The following is a 24,918-nucleotide window of genomic DNA, read 5'->3' as shown; positions in this document are numbered from 1 at the left end:
AAGTCACTAGATTCTTGTGAGTTTTCCATCTATGGTGTTTTTCCAAGGTAGAAGAAGGCAAAGAACATAGTCCACATTGCCTGACTATCCTAGCTAGAAAGCCGTCTTTTATTTCTAAATGGCAACTGAATTACTCACAGAGTAGCACTTCACATATGGAAGTCCCTTTGAAGTCAAAGTGGGTAAAGACATTACACTGGCTCTTAAATATCCTCTGCAGTACATTACTTCACAGTCTGCCTCATCTTGCAAGATACCATCACAACATTATTATTACAGTGTTTCACATAATTCCCTTTTTCTGTATGCATTATCCCTCAGAGACACCTTACTTTGCCAAACCCACTGATAAAAGTCAGAAGTTTTTAACAAAGCTCCATTTTCAAAAGTGTTGATGAAATGGAAAAGTAAATTGGGAAGAGGAGGGACCACAGTCATTCCCTAGGGGTTTTACATATACTACTCTATTCTAGTTTCAATTTCTTGTCTAGAAAGGGTATGTGACAGCTATCACAGAGTTACTCATTTCTTCAATGTCATAATTATTTTGACAACAACATATTATACTTACCAATCTGAGCCATAGGATAACACAACTCTAAAGGACTTACAGGCTTGGAAGAAAATAAACTCAAGGTGTAAACTTTACTAAGGAGAGAAAAAATAGGAGAAGGAGAAGAAACAACTTACATCTTTTGTATTTCTTATCCAGGAAAAAAAAACCAAAAAAACCATAAATGTAAAGGACAAAAATTGCAGTAGCACATTCTGTTGCGACTTCAGCAAAATCCTGAAATGCCAGTCAACTTTAGATTACACAATATATATAAGCAAAGCTAGTAAACAGGAAAGAACAAGCCTTTAAATTGCATGCAAGGATCATTCTAACAATCTGACACCAAAACAACAAATAAAACTGCAATGGCTTTCTTCTCTTCTAGTAATTCTTATATTGTATACTTACTTTTACAGGTGAGAATGAGATAGAATTGTAAAATGGCTTGAACTGGAAGGGACCCCAAGAATCTTCACATTCCAACTCCATTGCCACTTACAGGGTTGCCAACCACCAGATCAAGTACTAGGTCATATTGCCCAGGACCCCATTCAACCTGGTCTTACACACCATCAGCGACTGGGCAACTACAACCTCTCTGGCAGCTTGTTTTAGCACTTCATCACTCAGTAAAAAACTTCCCCCTGACATCTAATCTGAATCTAATCTAAATCTTCCTTCCTTAGTTTAAAATCATTCCCCCTGATCCTATGACTGTCTACTCTTGTAAAAAGTTAATTTCCCTCATGTTTATAAACTCCCTTTAAAGCATTGACTGCAATGAGCACTCCCCACACCCCTCTCTTTTTGAGGCTGAACAAGCTCAGTTCCTTCAGCCTATCTTTGTAGGAGACGTGCTCTAGGTGATCCTTGAATCATCTTTGATTCAAGGTGGCCCTCCTCCAGACCTTCTCCAAAACTTCCACCTCTTTCCTGTGCATGAAGCCCCAAACCTGGATGCATTCCTCCAGCCAGGGCCTCATGAGAGCAGAGTAGAGGGGGACAATCATCTCCCTTGCCCTCCTGGCTGTCCTTCTGGACTCTAAACACATACTGCTGTCTCACGTTAAGTTTTTCATCCACCATGAACCCTAAGTCCTACTCAGCAGGGGTATTCTCAATGAGTTCTTCTCCCAGTTTGTATACATATCTGGGATTACCTCAACCCAAGTGCAAAACTTTGCACTTTGCCTTGTTGAGCCTTATCAGGTTCACAAGCACCTACATTTCAAGTTTATCAAGGTCCCTCTGGATAGCATCCCTTCTTTCTTCTGTATCAACCACTCAGCTTGGTGTCATCAGCAAACTTGCTGAGGGCACACTCAGTCCCATCATCAGTATCATCAATAAAGATGTTTAAGAGCATCAATCCTAAGACAGACCTCTGTGGAACACTACTTGCAACTGGCCTCCACCTGAACACAGAGCCATTGACCTCAACCTTCTGTCTGCAAACTTCCAACCATTTCCTTACCCACTGAATATTCCACCCTTCAAATCCATATCTTTCCAATTTAGAGAAAAGGAAGTGGAGTGGGACCATGTCAAAGGCCTTGCAGAAGTCCAGGTAGATCACATCAATCGCCATCCCTTTATCCACTGATTCCATCACTCTATCATAGAAAGCCACCAGATTGGTCAGGCACAACCTTCCTTTGATAAAGACATGCTGGTTGTCTCAGATCACATGTTTCTCCTTCATATGCCTTAACACATCTTCCAGGAGGATCTGTTTCATGACCTTTTCAAGCACAGAGGTGAAGCTCATCTGTCTGTAGTTCTTCAGGTCCTGCTTCCTCCATTTTTTTGTAAATGGGAGTAATGTATCCATTTTCCCCTTTTCTGGAGACTTCACTTGACAGCCACAACTTTTCAAATACCACAAAGAGTGGTTTGGCAAACATATGAGCCAGCTCGGTTCAAACACAGAAACTGCAAGTATATTATATCTTCGAATCCATTTATACCTTACTTGCTGTATTTCTCTAGAGGTATTTACAGGACAAGTTCAACTTGTTGTAGGTTTCCCCCTGGGACTGTTGGAATCTCCAGTAAAAAAAAAAAAACTTTTAAGAAAGAAAAACTTCCTTAAAACTTCCTGTAGACAGAACTCTATTCTCAGCCAGGGAAAGCTCCTTTAACACAAAATGGGATCAAGAGGCCATGTATATGAATGTAGCCATGGAAATGTGGATCCAAATGTAGATCCTGCAGCCTATATTAACACTGCTGGGAGGAAACACCTCACAAGATCTCAGAGAAGTAGAGAATGATAAAGGAGTATTTCCTGAGGACTCAGAGAGCACTGCATGGGCTTCACTGTTCCCTTCATAACTATTATGTTCATAGACAAAACCATAAGAAGAGCATCTGCTGCCAGGACATAATGGACAAGGGAAAAATTATTGATAAACCTATTTATTTGCATTCCATCTCACCTTCGGTTTTCTCCTTGTAAAGCTCAGCCTTTATAGGCTTTACTATTATTATTTCTATTTCTTATCCTCACATATAGATAGTTCAGGGACAGTGCAAAACTTCTTTCAGATGAATTCCTTTAAAACAGTAGGCAGAAACAGTGTCTATATGAGGGGGAAAAAAGTTCCAGTAAGTGCAACAATGTAGTTCAGAATCTTCAACAGTAAATTACTGAAAATTGAAATCTGACATGACCAAATACAGATACACGTCTAGTTCTGATCTCCCACTTCTTCAAACTAAGGAGCATGCTGAAATACACTAACAATTCTTCTTATACTTTCAGTGGAAAATTTGGCTTGGAGACTATCAGGCTGCATTGGAATGAGACCTGGATGTACGTTGGGAGATGCCTACAATATGTAATAAATAAAGTTTACATTAAAAAAACAAACAAACAAACCAACCAACCAACAGTGCTCTTTGGCTCCTCGAGATATATCAACTGGATGACCTGAGCCATGCTTTGATTACGGAATTCTGAATATTTTTATTATGTCTTTAAATTGTTTATAGTAAGAAAAGTGTTATTAAGCAAAACATTTGTCCTGAAAATTAAAGACTTTTATAAATAAAATATTGAAACAGACTAATATATTGAAAATATTCAAGATGGTTTTAGTCCAACTGCTTTTTAAATAACTATATTTATTTAAACAATTTTCAAAGTCCCTGTCTTCTACAATTTTTTTTTTTTTTTTTTTCCTGTGATTGTTACTACCACACATCTGTGTGAGTAGCTGTAGGAAACTGCCTATCTCTATACCATTAAAAAAAATATTGGTAAAATATTTGGATATATAGTATACAGGGATTATTTGCCTTCTACCACCACCAGTATGATATTAATGTAGACAGAACTATGTTGACATCTCTGATTTGCAAAAAGTTTGGGTAACTGGCACTACCAGGAAATTCATACTGTATTTGCCTCCTCCTTTTGATATTCAAGTTTAGATAAAACCAAATATAATACATAATACAACTAAAACACAAGTTAGAGAAGTTGGAAAGCTGAAGAATGCACAGTATCTTTACACTTCAATAAGAATTGCCATTATGTGACAAAAGATAAAGCAAATAATGATCTATAAGGTTTTGAAACAAAAGAGGAAAGTATCCTAGAATCACCCGAGTTCAAATTTGTTGATCTTTGTTGTTTTTGTATAAAACAAAAGAGTAAGAGAAATCACACGTTCTAATGTTTATTTTTTTCAATTACAATACAAAATTACCAAGACTAGCAAGATTCCCACAACTTTTAATCACATATCAACAATGTTACAACCATCCTAAAACATCAAATTTTCAAGCTCTTTCATTCTATTTTTGTACTTCAGAAGTTCTGGGAAGTATTGGGTATTACAATCAAAGCCTTCATATTATCTAATTCTCAGACAAACTTTGTGGTTTTTTTTTTTTCTTTCTTTCTTTCTTTCTTTCAAGCTTTCTGAAAGAAATTTACAAAATCCTCTTGCAGATTTTACTTTCCTTTCAAATGTTACTCATATAGTAATCTAAATCTAGTAGAAGATCTCCACCATATAATGTCAAATAACAGTTTTAATGTTGTATAAGTAAAACATTTTAATTTTCTTAATGTCAGAGTTCTTCCATGGAAGAGATTCAGATATTTGATATGTACATTGGATACTCTGAAAACTTTCTCAGGTAACCAACATAAGTTACCAGTAGATCAGGCACTCGGGAGAAGAATCTAGTAAAAATCATACAGATCAGTTCCTGGTGGTTGATGAAAGTATTTCTGCTGAATATGGCAGTAAGAAGAACCACTTGAGTGAAGAGCTAGGAAAGGTTAACAGGGCACTACTGAAATGCTACCCTTTCAAGCTGCACATCTCTACATGGCAGCAGATAGGAAATCCATTGGGATGATTTTAGGTTGTTGGTTTTTTTTGTTTGTTTGTTTGTTTCTCCTATGAAAGTTTAGATTAGTTCATGGTACTATTTGAATTGGAACAAAATAAAGACCATCCACATGGACAAGTAAGACAAAGACTCTTGAAATACAGTGTACATTTTGTATAATAGCCATCTCCTACCACACTGAAGTGGATCAAATACCTCTTGACATCTTTTCACTGGATACAAATAATGATAAAATGTATATCAAGTACTGAAAGTATATTATGTGATGTGTCTAAGTTTACACAGATAGTTAAATCATGCAACAATAGTTTGAGCTAAGGAGCACATCTTGTAGAAGCAGACTTAGAGAAAGAAAAGGGTAGTGGGGAGAAAAGAACACTTAGAGAAAATTTTGCCTGCTTGTCATAGTCAGTTACTTATTTACTTCATTACTTATCTCCCACTATAAACAATAAGCTTCTGTAGTCTCTTCTTCTGAAGCGATCACTAGTCTACCTTAACAGACACAACTGCATCACTGGAACTCTTCTTATATGATCAGAATCACTTAAAAAGAGCCAAAGGCAGGTTTCTTGGATGAGGCAAGTACTTGAAAGTATTATAGTTTCTGTTTGACCTGAAATAATGGCATTTTGCAAATAAAAGAAAACATCAGTCTGGGTTTGAGTATCAAAGGTGAAATACTACTTCCATTAAAGCTGACTTCACTGTTGTATGCCAGTCAGATCACAATGTGTGAATTTATGGGATGTATAGAAACACTTTCTGGGATTTATATTCATAACAACTGGTTATCGCCTTCCATTGCTGACGTGTTTTCTATTGCCTTCTCAAACAGACTAACTAGAATGTTTTCCTTTTCTTTCTCAGAAGTCTCATACTTTCTGGATTTCACATAAGCTTGTACTCACATCAACTCCACAGTCACAATGTGCAAAAAGATTGAATTGTCCTTCTTCTAAAGCTATAAAGATGTACAACTGCTAGTTTTTGGCACCGACATTTATTAACTTTAAAATCTGTGAGAGAATTAATCAAAAAGAAATGTTTTACTGTGGGCAGTCTGTGCAGCATAGATTCTGTGCAGTCTGATACTTCTTTCTGCTCTCCACTGCACCTGCTTCATACTGGGCTTTGTCCTCAGGTTTCCAACAAGGAAACATAAGAAAATCATAGAATGGTTTGGGTTGGAAGTGACCTTTAAAATCATATAGATCCAACCCCCCTCCTCTATGCAGGGACACCTCCTTCTAGATCAAGTTGGCCTTCTGGGCTTCAAGCACACATTGCTGGCTCATGTTGAATCTTCCATCAACTGCCACTCCTAAACCTTTCTCCTCAGGGCTGCTCTCTCAAATCATTCTTCACCCAGCTTCTATCTGTGCCAGAGATTGCCCAAACACAGGCGTAGGACCTTGCACCTAAAAAGGTTCATAATGTATTTAAGCTCAAACTTTATTCTGCATTGCCAAAGAACCAGATTTCAGTTTCTGTATGGATCCCCTCATCTCTCTTTCATAAAGCTGTTAAGTTAGGCAAGTCTCATTTTGATTTTTTATAAAGTCACAGTTCAGCTGCACAGCTTCAACAGACATAACTGTAAAATGCCAATACTTTTAAGATAATTGTAGTACAGATATTCTCATTAAAACTGATGATATTATTTGGACCTTAAATATTGTTTTACCTTTATCTAATCTGAGTGGAGGTTTGATTTGTGAATTTGCTCAAACCTCCCTCCCTTCACAAGTGAGACCTGACACATTTATGAACTGGAAATCTAATCTGCTAAACATGACAAGGTTAAGTCTCCAGTGTTTTCCTTAGGAATGAATAAGTCCTTCTGGAAAGCATGAAATGCCTCTGTTCTGCAATATAACCCATTGATGGACTGACAGCAAACTAAGTATGAAGCTCAAGCTCCTAGTTAGTTAGAAACTAGTTGGGTATAGCAAAGAAGAGCTTGTTAAACCACCCCAGCTGTAACTGAGAATATTTACCTTCAGCCAGTGCTGAAAACGACTTTTATTTCCTCTCACACTGAAAGCATTAGGATTACTGATCAGTGGTTGGGTCATTGAGGGATTAGGAGGCTAACTCTTCACTGCCTTTCATATGTTACCTATTGTCTCCCAGTCAAGGTGCGGTTACTGGACTTGCAAAAGTTCATGAGAGTGCAATATTAGAGAATAGTGTCAGCATATCTCAATGAAGTTTAACTTCTGTCTGAAATGGGCAGGAAGACTCATCTGCTCACGGAATCTCATTTGGCAATCTGAAATAAAGAAACAGTTAAGATCACAAGCAGTATCACAAAGGGTAAATTCCTTTGGAGGTTCACTAACTGTAGTGTGCTTTGTGCTACAGGAAAGACTTATGAACAGAATAGCCATGTGCTGTGTCAACACACACAGCTGATCTCTTGTCAATAATCAAGCAACGTGTTGTTTGATTCTATGTGCCCACCTTCTTCACATGCTTACAGGACACTGCTTCTTCACTTGCTATTCTTACTAGCTTGTACTAAGCAGAGAATTCTTCCACTAAGAGTATCCTTAACATTATGATATGCATTAAAGCTAAAAGAATTATTTTAGCAAGGAGAAAATATGTGCAAATACACGATCAGGTAAAAGACTTACAATGAATTCTCCTTTCTGGCACAAAGAACAATAACAGCTATCTTCCCTAGCTGTAGTTCTGCTGATTAAACTGAGTAAAACATCTTCCCTGTACCTTTGCAAAGCAATGTCCACTGGACAACACAGTGCAAAATAGCAAATTCCTGAGGGAACGGGGAACAGAAAGTATGACTGGAGCTGCACTCAGAGTTTTACAGTTGAGTTACTTGAGAACAAGACCAAGAACTACAAAAGGGAACCATTTCAGCTCTCCTATGATTTTCCTCTGACTGGGTCAGTTCCAGCCCTGTGCTTGTTATTCCACAAGGCTGCCAATGACTGTGAATTATGAGGGGGAGAAAGCCAAACAAAACACACATCCCCTAAGCATTCCCGTTAAGTCCTCTACAGTATGAGCTCTACTAAGAGATTGAGACTACTCATTACCTTCCTGAGAAGCCACCCAGCTTCACTGAAATCAAGTTACCTTGTCCACAGATGTTTTAGTGTCAGTCATCACAGCCCTCTTATGTTTGCTATTTCAGTACCTGCTTATTGCTAGCTAATAATGCTTACTGGCAAGTTTTAATTTCATTAGAGATATCTTTGTAGTACATGCTAAATGAACACCACCAAAAAGTAGCAAGAGAGTGCAAGAAGTCATTAAATTATTACTCCCAGAGTCTCATGATGATTATTGTTAATAGGGCAATCAAATCCTGCTGTATTGTTCCCTAACTACATGCCTGCTTAGTGGGTGGCATACATTTCCATTAAATAAAGACTTATGGTTAGAAGAAGAATGTAATCAACATTAATGACCTGAAGAGTAATTGAAAATACAGTCTCAGTCACCACCCCACCCAGCTATTAAAAAGAACAATCATTAAAAGGCTTCTCAACTAATTCCATTTTGTCTCTCTGCGTGTTTGTAGACAATCATTCACACTTTCCCATACTGTTATCTTTCTTTTTCTATTTGAAAGAACATAATGAAATACATAGAATGTGAAAATAAAATTTTGGTATTGGCCACTCCTGATAACAAGGACTGCAAGGAAGAGAATTATACATTCAACATACATTCATTACCAGTGACCATTTCTGCTGACTAGATCATCTGAGATTAAACTGATTTAACAACAGTGCACAACAATTACACTCCATGTACACTAATATTTTTTTAACCAGTATTATCAACCCCAGTTTTTAACAATCCGGTAAGTTAGGCAGAAAATAGTTTGTATTTTAAGCTCAAATAAAAAAAAAAAAATCGAGGCAAATCACAGCTGTTTCTTTTGAACTCAGAAATTACAACATTCATCTGTAACTACCAAACCCTCCTCCTCTTTTTTTTTTTAGAAAAAAAAAAGAACTCAGTATAAAGTACATTGCTTTTATGCAATCGTAAAAAAAAAAATATATATATACAAAACAGAACAGAAGAAAAAAAGCTGAATACAACAAGAGGTCATTTTAATTTCCCCATCAGACAAACGACTAGAACTTCAGTTTAGACTATCAGCAGTTTGAAAGATCAACAATTCTAAAATAATTCAAGACTGGGGACTGACAGGAAGGATTTAAAATACTCAGTAATTTTTTCACATAATGACAACTGAGAAATAACATCAATCCACTACTGCACCACTACTTTTGCATTTCTTTTTCACTATGGGAAAACACTTTTTTTCAGGAAGGAGTTTCAGCACAGTTGCTTTCCTCCCCAGACTCTTATCTGTAAGCAGGCAGATGTTTCTGAATTAATGCATGTGTGTCATTGACCATTTGTGGAATGCATAAAACAGTTTTTGTGAAACTGGAAGAGAAAAAGAATTACCACCATCAGTATGCATTTTTCACATTGACTTTTTTTTTTTTATATATATATATTTATGGGATTAGTATCAATTCTTAAAAACCTCTCTTTTGTTTAAATCTGCTAGTACTTTAAGAGAGTATTGAATATGAGAATGAAAGAGTACATAATACAAGCAAACATCATTCATTTGATTTAAGAAATAAAAATACTGATCTAACCAAAGATTGTAAAGCCGTTCCAGAACAACCCTCAAAATGATAACCTCAAAAATCATCTGGTTTCATTTAATCACTTTTTTTTTTTTTTAATTAGATCACATTTTTTCCATTAGTCAAGAATTAAAAATTAAAATGAAATAGCAACTGGGGACAAACAGCTGTGGAAAAAAGACAAAGAAAATGCTACTTTATTCTGAATTTACCAACTATTTTATCCACTTTTAGAAGAATTTACTGTTGGTTTTTTGTTTGTTTGTTTGTTTTTCCCTGCTTTAAACTAACTTTCTTATGAGATCATTTTGTCTGCTTCATAATTTATTCAATCATCTACAACTGTGCTAATGGCACAGAGAAATTCCTATTACAGGCTATTCAGGTAGAAGTGTTTGACACCTGTTACACAGGGATTAACAAAATTATGCATAGTAAAGAACTACAAAAATAAAAAATATGATTCTGCATTTCTAAACTTACACCGGAAGTTAAAACAACAGCAATAATATTCTTTTAGTATTGGTTCCATAAGAACTTCACGTAGCTGTTAACAAAAGCTATCAAAATACTATAAAAATATGTATATTTAGAAATGGTACTGAAAATGTGCAAGTTGCTCTTATACAAAATGCTATATTGAATACATTTGTATGTTATTTCATATTTTTTTTTTTAAAGAGCAAGTTATTGCCAAAGCCATTAATAGATGTTGATAGCATAATACAGTCTGCATTCAAGATTACCTTACTATAGTTATGATTTATATAATTTTTAAAAGGTTACTTTGAATAAACATCCCTTTTGCTATCTGACTGCACTCAAGAAACATATTGCTGAGAAATATTCCCATGTCATTCAGAAATCTTCCATTGCATCTAAACTTATCATAACAGTACTTCTCCCCTATTCTTTATGGATAACAGAAGTGAATATTTGCCTAATTTATTAACCAGAGAATTCTGACCATTAAATTTATTTACACTCCTTTATTTATTGAACAAAACAAGAAAGTTCTTCCCAAAGTTCTCCTGTGATTCCTTGTAATGTTACTAAGAATTATCAATTGAATTTGCTTTCCAATATCTACAATCACAAGGAACAAGTATGTGTGTATCTACAGAAAAGCAGTATAAATCACATCAAAGCAAGAAGAGTTATGGATTTGTATAATCTTAACTTCAAAGGAATCATCCACACGTGCACTCGTATACATGCAACAGCAAAAATTGTAGCTGGAAGAGAAAGGTCAGTCAAATAGCTACTACAGCCTAAGTGATGCTGACTGAATTCAGACACTGCCTTATATTGTAGCAACATGTATGCGTAGCCATAGTCTCAGAATCTTTGTCTATCCATTATATCCACTGGCTGGGTACCACCAACACTATGATTGGATAGGAAGCTGATGTTGGCTGCTTATTTCACATCAGCTGAAATGCTACCCTGCTTGCAGGCAAAATCAGCTGTCTACCTGTAACGCAGGTCTAGCAAACCCATGCAAATTGAGATCCACCACCCTCTACCCAAACAATGCGATTTTCAAAAAGTTTGCCTTGGCTACTAGAAAAGGACAGATTGAGCCTACAGTAAAGTTAGCAGGTTCACTGTATAAATCACTGAATTCTCATAAACTTGGAACGCAACATATACATTTTAATAGTAAGCTTTGAAGTGAGTGCACTTCATAGGCCTTTTTTATTTGATTATACACTTGCTTTTATGGTTCAGATCAAGCATATACTACAGGTTTAATATTTACCATGCCGTCTCCAGGGAGTTCATAATACATGCACATAAGATTTTTTCAATATTCAGTAATTCAGAACTTGCAATTTCTAGGAATTGTAAGAATATACAACAAAACCCTGGATTTTTTTCAAAAAGTAAACTATTTCTGAACATTTACTGCTTTTCGAGGGTAGAAATATGACAAGAGAATATATATACATATATAGCTTGATCATTTATTTTTATAAAACAACCTTTAATCTCTCTTTTATTTTTCTTGCTCTGTATCTGACTGGTCAGCTCTTCCTGTACCCCATCCTGGTTTGAAATGTTCCGTTTTAGAAGCTGTCATTTGAAACAATACGCTTGAATATATTATTTACATTATTAAATGTGACATATTTGGAAAATGAAAAGTGACACATTATTTCCCCTTGTGCTTGTCAGGAAATGAAGTTGAAAGGATACTAGTAGGAACATAGTGAAAATTTAAATTAGAACTAGTTCGCTGTTGTTACTAATGTGATCTGACTTAGTGTACTAAAGGCGCATATATATACACGCACATACATACACAAATCTATACTCAGGTTCTGTTAAGCCATTTTTCCTCCACTCATATTATATATTAAATAATAATAGGATAGAAAGTCACTGACAGAAGTTTCTTCCCAGATGTCTGACTTTATTTCAGACATAGTAATCATAATTAAGTACTTATATTGAAAGAATACATACACAGCCCTTAACTCACACTTATTCTATTCTACTATATCCTCTATGCATGTTCTTGAAAATTACCCATTGCTTTCCCTCCTTACTTTTTTAGTTCATATTATTATTTCTCTCTTAATTCTCTTGCATGTGTCAATTTATGAGAGCAGTCAAGAGTGCAGACAGTATGTAGATTAGATTCAGGAGAATATGAGTAGAGATTTCTCATTTCTCTGTGAGATTTAAAGGAAATAACAAGGAGAGTGAGAAGAAATCTTCTGGATATCTGCAGTACTAAGATAACTTTTATTATGGTTAAAACAGTTTAGCCTCTTAATACAAGATATGTTTTATGATTCACACAGCTGTTCCAACAGATTATCTTCCAGTGTTAAAGACAGAAGAAGGTAAGATCTAGGTATTTTAAGTGAAATTCCACTTTAATTATTTATTAAGAGAACACTGTTCAATTAAATAAAACTACACTGTGGAAAAAATAGGATCAACTGGCTAAAGAGATCAAAACACATCACTGAGAGGTATTTTGGAAGGATATGCATATGGATAGAGAACACTGAAAGAGTTCTAAAGAGGACAAGGCAGAAGATAAGTTTTATCAGGTGGAAAAGCAGTCATTTTTGTTTACTGCTGTTCTGACGTTAATTATAAATGGCAGATCTGCTGTCAACCAAATAACGTATTTTTCCAAAGTTGGAGCACATAACATTTTTTGCTATAGTTTTACTTCACAAAATGACAACACACACACACAAACCAAGTAGAAGACAAAACTTCCCACTACAATTCCAGCTTCTGTAAGATTCTTTAAGTTTTACTTCTTCAGAAAAGTTTATTTTCTCTGTAAAACTATGTTGCAAGTTTATGAAAATTGCACAGGAGTGTTCTTCGTTGCCTTTTAACAAGGGAGACTAGGATTTCAACTGGTTTTCATACAGGCTATGGATATCTCCTTACAATCTAACAAAAAAAGCAAAACTCACAAATAAGTCAAAAGCAACCAAAAATACTTTAAAGTCTCAGTGGAAAAGACAGCTGATCCCATAAGAAAGATGACCTATATTACTAGTGTGTTGAAATAATAGAGTCAGAGTCAAATAAGAGAATGATGCTTTCAAGAGGAATGAGAAAGGTTAGCTGTTAATTGTGGAATGGAATAAACATTTGGCCAGTGCACTTGAAAGTGATGTTTGGTATATTTTAATGTACAGAGACTACTTCATTGCTAGTCACCCCTCTGGATACCAAGGGATTCAATTCATGAGACTTCCCAAGTGTTCCTGCACCTATAGTCACTACACTGTAAAATCTAATGTTGAAAAAGTATTTTGATGAAAAAAACGCAAAGAGACTGATCCAGAAATTTAATTATTCCACTAGTGTACTCTTACAACTAAATTAAGGACACACTGTTTAATGTACAGTAAAGACTAGGAATTAATGCACTGTAGTGAATAGATAGAATTGTGAAATGAATTCTACAGCTTTAACAGCAAAGGCTCAGTGGAAAAATAGATCTTTAGAGCCCCTTGCATGACAGAAGAACATTTCAAAACCTGGCTCTATTCTTGCATTATGTGTGGTGTCCAGTACAGTGATTTTCTCCACACAATGGAAAACAGAAGGGATAAATGATATATTTTTGGGGCTTTAATTCCTCCTTCTCTATCCACACTTTCCAAATGCATTGCAAGTATTAAATAACTTCACAGAAATTATTTTAGTCAGGGCATTTCATACATGTCATGTTCAGAAAAAGAGCCTGCAGAGCCTGATTTATCACACAGGCATGAGGCCACCCAGAAGCAGTGGAGGGCTCCACTGCAGCCATCACCCTAGCTCCAAGGATACCCCTGCGGGCAGGCTGCCTGCTCACCACACTGGGCAAACATGAAGGGATGGAGAAGAAAGCACTCAAGAGGCCTAAAATGTTGCTGGAGTAGACACACTGCTCCACCACATACTGCTAGAGAAGAGTTTCAGTTCTTTATCATTCCGCTCAAACCAATACCTCTCAAACACATTGCTGTCTGAAGTATAGGAAAAATGTTTGCTGTATTCTATGATATATTATCCCTTCACTGTCCATAGTCGGTGGCAACAAAAGCAAATCCCTCACACATTTCAGCTCCAAGTGTCCCACACTTTGCAGATTATTAGATTCCAAACACACACAGTCTCTATGCACAGGGCTCAGGGATTTGAAAAACACTAAATGTGAGAAGAACATCTGAGAATTTATTTATTTATTTTTCAAATTCTGAACTCTTCCTGAGTCTTTGAAGGAATCTTCAATTCAGGGTTTGGGAAATATATTAAAGGATAAGCAGATACCAGACAATGAAAAGCAGCGTACACTGGGGTTTGTGTAAGGTCTTGAGCATGTTATAAGAAATAATTCAGAGTTTCATAACTATATATTTTGTTGAGTTGGTCTACAAAAAAAAATGTCGAGAAATATTTACATAAATACTTATGTGCAGATGCCACAGCAGTGTCAGGGAGACCAATAGGCTTCTGCTTGAGGCAAAGCCAATGCTGCCATGTGCTGAACACAATTGGCTCCAGCCAGCTCCAACATGGCATTCAAAAAAGAAAAGAAAAAAAAAAAAGAACAAAACATACCACCACACAAGCCTTCGTGATTTTATGCCCCTTCACTCCATCTTCCTATAAGATAAAGCTCACGTGTGAAAGATGTCTATTAACTTGAAATATAGTCAAACCATTCATGGTAGTAATAACAGCTTTTTAAAGGCCAGTACGGACTAAATTGCTTTTCAGTGAAAAGAATCTGCACAGTGAACTGGAAAATCCATGAGCTTTTAACACAAGTTCTTACCATTTGATTTGAGAAACTTTCATCTACTTATGGCACTCTGGGACTCTGTGTGATGGAGTAGAATACAGATGTTTCACCTTTTCATGCTGCTATTACCAGAATACCTGCATAATTAATTTTGACCTTTTCTCCTTCTTCCACGCAGAGTAAATAACATGCCTAAATAAAGTTTTCATTTCAGCAGGAATAGTAAGTACTATGTTCCACTTCTGGATGTATATTTTGTAAAACCTGGTGAGTAAGATAACACCATGGAAATACCATTATGCTGCTTTATTTATCTGCCAGAAGGAGTGCTTCTTGATTTGCCTGGGAACGTTTACAAAACCAAAGCATCATATTCTAAAGGTTTGTAATAAATCAATGGACCACAATGGTTTTTGACTAGAACATCTAATTATTTAGTCATAGGTGATTCATTCAGTAGGTTTTAAAGGATGTTTTAACATGTAGGGAACAGATTGATTCTGAGTAAATTACAGGTAAATTACACCAGACTGTCATAAGTTCTTATGTTACTGCAGACAAATTATTTAAAATTATATTTTCAAAAATTCTTTGACACCCAAAGATACTGTTAAACTCACACAATAATTTTCTACATTACTTGAACAGTAGCAATGAAGTTCCATGGATTTCAAAGATGCTGCAGAAAACACTATTGCCGACCCTTTTTGTCAACAGAAAAGCGTGAGTACCTTGGAAAACAAAAGTCCTGAATATGTAAAACAAACTTTTAGTGATTTTGTAGAAAAACTGCATTAAAAAAAAAAAAAAAAAAAAAGTATGTTGGAAACTTACAAGGAAAGAGAGCTCAGATGTGTTTTTTCTTCCTTTGAGTAGTTTTTTTAAACTTTGAATTTAAATTTAAATGTAGATTGGATAAGAAAAGGGTTGTTTTACATTGATTAGCTCACAAAGATTTCTACATTGATTTTGAAGTATAACATTATACTGTTTGTACAATCTATTAAAAATAATTTACAGGTACCATAAAACAGTACTTCAGCTCTTTTATTTCATAATTATATAAAGTTATGTAGTCATCTTTCCTGCTAGGCTGCCCATAGTGGGAGCAACTATTTCTATAACTGGTAGTTTGTCTATATTCTGCTGAATGCAATAATTTAGAAATGAAGAAAATAATTTTTTCTTCTAATTTTGTTAATTTCATACAAGCATCTAATAATCCTGATTTGAGTTGTAATCTTTAATTGATGATATGGAAACTGTTCAGGCTACCTCTCTCTTCCTTTCTTTGTACTCTCTCCCTTCCCCCCCCCCCCCAAGGCAGCTCCAGAATTCAGTCTAGGACACTGTTCTGATCTTCTTGGGGAACGGAAGATTAGAACAAGAGAAATGGGTAATGATCATTCTCTATCACAAACATGTAACTGAGAAGAAGATTAAAACTTTAGCAAATGCTTCATTTCCCAAAGCCCACTCCTAGCATCCTCTGGATAAGCATCCATGATCTCATCCTTCATCTTAGGGTCTATGGAAGAGAAGTCCACTGCTTTGCTCTTCACTCCCACAGATTCTCACCACTTTCTTGAACAAATCCTATTGCCTTTTGGAGTGCTAGAAAATAACTGGCATTCTTTAGGATATAGAATAAAATAGTTATTTTACCATGCAACAACTGGGAATCTCCTCCAGGCCTGATTCTGCCCAGTTCTGTACACAGCGGAGCTACAAGAACATCTCAGTATATAGCTAATAAGATATCTGTCTTCTGAAGCTTTCCTCATGCTGATGGAAATTTGGCTACTTAATTAAGAAAACTTCTTTGGAGTTCTTGTCTTTCAAGACGGACAAATTGAGAATTAGGATCTGATTACTGAAGTGTAACTGCTATTTTTGACTGATCGAAAAACAGCTAAATTATCCTTTTACGAGTTTTATCTCAGTTGCAGAATTATAAATTTGAAAACATTATTTCTTTTAGCTTAGAATGATATGAATATCTTCACATATTAAATGCTGTCTTCTACAGAGCATTATTGCTTAATATTTCCACATACTTCAAAAGTTAGAGAAAAACAGTTGAAGTTAGCTTCTTTTTCCCCAAAACAAAGGTACCAGTGGACTTGATTAATGTACTGATGTTGTACACTGCTCAGGCTATGTTTTCCTGTTATCGGAGTTCCGCTTATGCTTTTGCGGCTGTGTAGATTTATGTATTTTGCATTTTAAGATAATATATGAAACTTAACATTGTTATGCAAAATGTCTGTTTAAAGCATAGCACTTTTAATCCCGAATGTGAAAGTAAAATGCACTGCATTTGCATAACACTTAAATTTGCCACTATTTCTGCATTGTATAAGTATATGTGAGAGAGAGGGAAAAAAAAAAAAAAAAAAAAAAAAAAAAGCTTCATTTTTAGTTTAAATAGATCACAAACCAGGAAGTAAAGTTATCTACCAAGTTGTTCTGCACAGATCTAAATGTAAGTTGTGTCTGGATATGCATGCTACTGGAGATATCGTAAAGAGATTTGGCAGACAAATACAGAGGTGTCTGCTGCCTGACAAACATAAGACAGTAATTTTTGTGCCTCACATGGCAAATTTTTTTTTTTTTTTTTTTTTTTTTCCCCTACATGCCTACAAACAGGAAACATACTTACTGGGCAATCTTCACAGGCTGCAGCGCACTGTGGGCACTATGCAAACACATGTATTCATTATATGACAGATTTACACTTGTAATAAAGGCTATAGTGGATGTACTTAAAGAAAAGGCTCAAAACCCAAAAACATAGAATGACTCCCTATGACACTACTAACTTTTTTCACTTGTGTTCATCTTCCCTTACATTGTTTTGCACAATTCTGGCCTTATTAAGTAGATTCAGTTCTCTCTTCTTATACTGTAAATTGCCTTGCTACTTTGCCAGCATTGCTATTCAAGTTGATGCCTGTTCTTCTATTTCTATTATTTCTTTCCCAACCCTTCTATAATTACCACCCATGAAAAAACAGGCCAGGCATAAACAGTAGTAAGATTATCAGTAAAGTTCTTGTGAATACCTTCACGAGAGTGAGAAGCACAGAAGATTGATAGCTACTAACTTGTTCTTATCCTGGAGTATGCAACAGGATAGAAAGCATAACAAGACAGCAGAGCAGCAAGGTCTTCAGCTGCACAGCAAGTGAGCATCTGCATAGATGTGATAGCTATGGGCACAAAAATAAGAGAAACTACTTACCTTCAGAAGGTCAACAAGCATCTCAGGAGAAAATCTCCACATACGATGCTTTCACTTCCACTGCCAATCCTTAAATGAGGTCTGGGAAGGAGCAGATCCTAGTTCCACACCTTCTGGTCGCTCAGGTGGATTGCTCCCTGGGTTGGCACTGCCTTCCCAACAGGTGCTCAATCAGTGGTTCAAGCTGGGACTTAGCATTTCTACTACGAGCTGTCAAAAAACTTATTCCCAAGTATCCCTGACAGTTGCAGTAAAGAAAAAGCTTTCCACTTTCTTTGAATATGTACATATAAATATATATCAGAATATATAAAAATAATGAAAAATTAAATACCTGAAGGCTTTTAATCTCTTGAAAATCTTCACAGCAGTCAGTGACTTTGTAAATTACTATAATTGGATACACAGGTTTCAGTGCTAAAACAAGCTTCAGGCCATAAAGGGTGAAAACTGAAAAGTAAAGAAGACACTGAACACAAGTGAAATTACTCTAGACTCAGCAGGTATTTTGAACATTTCTTTTGAGGAAAAAAAAAAGAAAAAAAAAAAAAAAAAGATGAGGGAACAAATTAGGGAATTAACAGAGACAGGAAAGAATAAAAAACAACAGCAACAAAGAAATCTTCCACTTCCATTCAACACAGTCATTTATTTCTACAAGGCATTTAAACACTTCAAGCAATCCAACATTTCCACTGGTTAGATTTTGTCAGGTTTAAAACAAGATGCAGATACTATCCAAATTTAATTTCATCATCCAGGAGAAATTTGCTTTGTTTCACTGAGAAACATTCTCACATGTGAATGAAACGTGTATGAATTTATCCACATGTAGTGTTATGAATTCTTTATGGGATCATATGATCAGTCTTTTCTTGTAACAGGTTTTCCAGTGTTCATAGTAAAGAATATAACCATATTGTATCTGTATTGGAATCTGTGGGACAAAGGAGGATAGCATATAATAGGTGCAACTCAATGCATAAATTTCTGATGTTATCCATCATCCTTTGATTTAGCTTACTTATAGCAGCAAAGCTATGCAGTATTCTGTTTTTGGAATAAATATGTATGTTACTGCAGTGTCAAATTTTCAGTCTGACAAGTCAGGTGTTCTCAGTATCACTCATGACTGGAGAAATGTGTGAATTAAAGTTTTGTATCACCATTACAAGACTAGTGTATATACCTGTATATTAGAGTTCCAGTGATCATCTATGAGTATCTTCATATTTTATACAATTTTCTTTATGTATACCAGACAGCTAACCTGCTATGAAAAGGACAATAGTAGGAGCAAAGAATGTAATAAATTCTGATGCCCTTATACTTGATGGGTTTCTGATTTTTCTGGAATAATAAGGAAGAAAAGGATCAGTGCACTGTTAATCAAATGCACACAGCTAAACCTTCATGACTGTCATATCAGTTGGGTTTGAAGATGTATCGCAATATTTGCAGATAATACAAATAAACTATGAGAACACATGCAAAATTGTGTATTAATATAAATTAAAAAGTAAATGATAAGTTACCTGAATTTACAAATTCTTGTTCAGGTAATCAGGTCTTTGAGTCTGACACATCACCTTAACTGCTTTCTTGTGATGGATCCTGCTACCTCCTTTATTATTTTACTTTCACATTAATCATGGCTGAATCTAGATGTAAGATGTTCTTCGTGGTCTCTTTGGTAAAATGAGTGAAAAATGAGGCATTAACTTCATTCATAATTAGTTTCTTCAGAAATCAGTTAGAAGTGCTGAAATTACTAAGAAAGCTACAACAATCCACAGTTACAACCTTTTACTGAGAATTTTACATGGTTTTAGTTATCAATTTTATATCACACTCCTATTTGATCTCTATTTCAGGATCACAGGGTTTTTTTTGAATAACATAAAACAGCGTATTTTCACTGATGTGAATAGGACTGTCCTCTGATTTGAAGTCAGAGAAGTATTTCTGAGATCTGCTGAGAATCTCAGATGTAAGAAGTTTCTCAGTGTTTCACTGAGATCACAAAAGTATGTCTCAGTAGGATAAAAGTAGTTTCAAGTAAAAAAAAATACTTCTGAAGAAATACCAAAACCTAATTGAATGTTTTTGGTTCTTGGGAGATGTTAAAAATACATGAACGTATGATTTTTCAACAACAAATAAACAACAACAAAAAAACACAAGTATACCAAATAAACCAGCTACCATGTAAGTCACTGTTCCCATAGGAAGCTTTTGATAAAAAAAAGTATTTACAATGATATAAGTTCTTCATAATTATTTAAGCACTATGAAATATACTGATGGCTGCTGATAAATCTGCTGTCCATTCCTCACAATGAGAACCGATTATAATCATCATGTCGTATTTACTACTGTCAACAAACTACTTATTTCCAGCCACAATTGGCTACATAAATGCTCCTAGGAGAATTCACATTTCCTAATAAACAGAGGAAGCACCCATTTTTACTACTCATCCATCCTTTTCTTCTACAATTTATTTTGTAATAGCAACTAGATGTAGAACAGAAAGTCAGACTTTATCTACTTTGGATTCAGGACATTCCAGCAGAACTCTTAGTGAGAAATTCTACCATTTCTTAATGTACTTGGACAGAAATACAGTAAAGTACACTGCTCAGAGATTTAGCTGCTGGTTTTAGCTTCTTTTCTGGCTACACCTTGTAGTGTAGGCTTGCACACTGGGAACAGAATCATTATAAGGCAAAAGATATAAGGAGAAGTCACTTCTACAGAAAATGTACGTGGCATGTACATTTGTCATCTTCTGGACCTGCCAAGTTGTTACCGTGCCTTTGTCCAGAAAGTTATTGGAATATGTTTAAGGTTGGACTAGATGATCTTGGAGGTCTTTTCCGAGTTTGGTGATTTTATGATTCTATGATTCTATGCGTGTCATTGAGAATGAAGTCTATATTGTTCCAAACAGCACAATGTCTCCAAGTATGGCATGACTTTTACATTGTCCAACAGATTAATTTTAGTGAAAAAAAGGTCAGATAAGATATGATACCTTCAGGCCTAAAACTTCTAGACGTGGTGCAGGTGGTGATTCTCCAGTGATCAAAGAGTGGGAAGAGATGCCACACAGGATCTACACAGGAAAGGTGGTTCAGTCTTATAGTCAGAGTGGGGGATCAACCTCCACTCTATCTGAGGAGCAATACTTCGTCTGCAGAAAAGCAAATCATAGCAATTTAAAAACCTTGAAAATGTTTATTTCAGATGACATAAAAAGGTTTGTACAGTTTTCATTTTGTATGAAAGTCTTCACCTCATTTTAATGAAATGCGGAGCATTACTGAGAGTTTAATTATAAGGAAAAAGTTAGAAATGAATGATTTAGTTTTAGAAACAGAATTTTTCAGATCCAGCTATTATTTTCCAAAACAACAAAAATAAATCACTGAATCTTCTATGTAGTTCACGGTGCATATTCTTTGGTATAAAAATACTTAACTATACAAGAGCTCCTAAATACTCATTAGTGGTTATTAAGTCAAAGCCTGTATTTGCAAGGGCTCAAAATGTAAACTTTCATTCCCTAACTTATTATTTTCAATTTACAGTGCCATTAGTTACACAATTTGGCATGTCTTCATTTATTATTTGATGGTTTGCACCTGCCTGAAATTGTTGGTTTTTTTTTAAGCCAACGTCAGCAAGTGATACAGAGAATAAACTCTATGGAACAGTCATGGTCTACCAGCACAAGGTAGAAGTAAAAACAGTTTTTTAACTTTTTTCTTTTCTTTTTTTTTTTTTTTTCAGTAAAGTGAAAGTCAGTCCATAAAGTACAAAATGTTGTCCTTTAAACTTTTTTTTTTTTTCTTTTAAAAATGCAAGCTTACTTTTGTACTGGATTTTAGCCAAAGATTCTGACACAGGATTATAATTCCTGTCTCGGATACGGATATATCTTCTGAATTGTGACTATTTCTCAACTTTTGGCATGGTTGCTGCTATGGAAAAGATTCTGAAGAGATGGCATAGTATTGGTGCAGACAGCTGCATTAGAGAAAATTGGTCCTATGTTATCACAAACTTCCTCACAGATGAGCAGATTGCTTATATAAGGACAACCTGTATTACTGGCCTTGAAATACTTTGAAACATAGCTAATCTTAGCTAAAAAAAAAAAGATTTCAGAGTAGACAAACTTGCAAATATGCAGTGCATATAATAAAAGCTTGAATGACAAAAAGAAGATGGATTATTTTCACAGTTCTGCCTACTTTTATCTAAATGAGTGAAGAAAAAGTAAAAAAAAAAAAGATTGATCAAGTCAAGGACAAAAGGGGGAAAAAAATATATAATGATAATTACCTTTAAACCTTGGCACAATGTATAGGACAGTTTATTTTCCAAAGCTAGATTTTCTATTTCTCTGTGTATAATTTGTTATTTTATAAATACTTTGTTATACAGAAAAAGAAAAAAAAAAAAAAAAAAGCCCTCACTTTTTTTCCTCCCTTCTAATTTGTTTTTTTAAACAAGAAGGCACATACTTAAAGGAGCAGCTTTAATTGGGCAGAGTTAGTCTTCAGGACACTTTACTGTACAGCTTTGAACTTCATATAGTGGTATAATTTTAGTTCTGTTTTGATAAGATCTATCAGGGGAAGAGTCAAGTGGGAGGCAGAACTGGAAACACAAGAAGTTTCAAATAGTGAGCTTTTTAAATATGCTGTTTCTACTGTTCATTTTGATAAATGCTACTGTTTAGGGATTTTAAACCACATCCTGTTATCTACCATTTTAAAAGTGATGAAAGATAAGTGTAGTCTCAAGCATGGATGACAGCATCTCAAAGGTGACCTCCATTTGTACTTACTGCAAGCTCTCTTGTGTGCTTTCTGTGCCCAGCACTCATTTGGTTTGAACTGCAGTGTTATGGTAGCATATGCTAATACGGTAACTTTGTGTTGAAAACAGCATAATGGAAAAATGAACTTGCTAAATTCATACTTGATTACTGCACAGTTTAGACTGTGATTGGGAGGCATTGCAATTTTAATTCCACTACACTACAGATGAGCATTAATAATATACTTATGTAATTGAATATGTTCTTTTAATCAGAGCCAGGAAAATGGATAATTCAGTGAATCAGTTTTAGTGCTAGATCTTCTAGAGTTGAACATTCCTACATAATATTATAGAACTATCCTGACTTAAGAGGCTTTAAATACAAAAGGAAACCTCAACTACATAAAAATTTCCTCACTAGGAAGCGTTTACGGTTCCAGATTCAAGTTTGGTAGATTTTGAACAATTAATTTTTATTCCAGGAGTAAAACCAAGGGAATAAAAATAACTCCACTGTGTCCACCATCCTGGGTTAAGGCTAAAGCAGTCACGAAGTCACTGAATCAATCAATTCCAGCATCACTGCCTTTTTACCTCCTGGGCAACTGACACTTTTGGACCGCATGCTCAAATAGAATACGTCAATGACCAGGCAAACCCTAAGCTATTAAAGGGTGAGCAGTCTAGAGTCCTAAAGTTACTCCAATTAAGCTGTTTGCTTGGACGCTGGCAGCATGCACCAGGAAGAATAAACAGTGGAACATGCTGCTTCTCTCTATCCAGTGATATGAAGTGCAGTTGTGTAGACATTGTATGAGCCAGTTATCACAAAGTAGCTAGAATTAAGCTGTTACAAAGAGGTTTCCTGAGACAGGCAGTAATGCTTGTTCTATAACTTTTTTTTACACTACTGAGTCTTTCCTCAAATAGAATAAAATTGGGCTGCATCGTGAAGCTTTTCCAGCTACTTTTATGGTCTGCAGCACAGCATTTTCTTAGGATTACGCTGTATCTTTTTTCAATGAAGTAGTTATCAAACGGGTTATACATATCCTCGAGCCTAGATGACTTAGGCAAACCTTAATATTTATTTACAAATACAGCTACATGTAAAATTGAGCCATTTTCAAATGACTTTTAAATCCACATTCAATTTAACTCTGTATGAAATTTCTTGTGTGTACCAGATAGATTTCAACTGACCATTAAGAACATAATTAGTGTGAATTACACATAGCATATAAATGTGTGTTTTCAAAAATGTTCTCTCACATTTCACAATAAATACACTTCAGAGCTAGTGTTTAACGAGGAAACAGTAGTTTTTATTTAGCCTACATTTTAATGTGTTCTGTATCTAAATATGCAAAAAAGATATTCCCTCCCCCCACAGCTACAAATGAAATAACAGCAACATGCCGGTAAGTGTAAGTAATATAATGTTACTTTTGTCCTTCACAATGCCTATTCTGCTTTTCAATCACAAAATTTTGACACCTAGTGAAAATGTTTTTGTGCAATGAAGCACTTTGCAGTGGTTATAGTTAAAATACATTTTAAAGATGAACGCTTTCTCTGGAGACTAGACTTGCAATCGATTCCCTCATGGCTTTCTAACCAAAGCTTGGAAAAGAAGTAATTATCTGCTGTGTGTGGAAATGAACTGAAAAATACCATGGTTCACCAGCTACCTGAATTACTGTAGCTCACTATATCTCCAGTAAGAATACTTCCATCAAGCGTATTTTGTTTTATTTCAGTGTTCATTTTAACAAGATTAGGGTTGGTTACTGTTACATCTACCTCAGGTGTTACTGATTCCAAATCCTACTTTCCTCCTCTGGAATTTAGGATTATTTTAGGTATTGCTGAGCTTGACAGTGACTCTGCCTTACTGCAAGCTGCAAGTATCCTTTCCGCCAACTGGTACAAACTCATCTGTTTAGCAACATGGCTTGCTGCAAACACATTGTCCTTGCACTCAGATCCC

The 24,918-nt window shown here is 35.4% G+C and overlaps 1 long non-coding RNA gene across 1 annotated transcript; it reads right to left on the bottom strand.

Moving 5' to 3' along the window:
• Positions 1 to 5,458: 5,458 nt before the first annotated feature.
• Positions 5,459 to 18,129, bottom strand: LOC149919888 (uncharacterized). The gene is made up of 3 exons (XR_016463738.1): positions 18,096 to 18,129; positions 7,047 to 7,199; positions 5,459 to 6,345 (listed from the first exon to the last, which is right to left on the bottom strand). It is a non-coding gene; the product is annotated as an uncharacterized LOC149919888 (long non-coding RNA).
• Between the last annotated feature and the right edge of the window lie 6,789 nt (positions 18,130 to 24,918).

This window comes from Phasianus colchicus, chromosome 1, assembly GCF_987193195.1.
Source record: "Phasianus colchicus chromosome 1, bPhaCol1.hap1.1, whole genome shotgun sequence".
Lineage (NCBI taxonomy): Eukaryota > Metazoa > Chordata > Aves > Galliformes > Phasianidae > Phasianus > Phasianus colchicus.
Note: the sequence above shows the minus strand (reverse complement) of the source record. Positions and strands in the feature narration are given on the sequence as shown.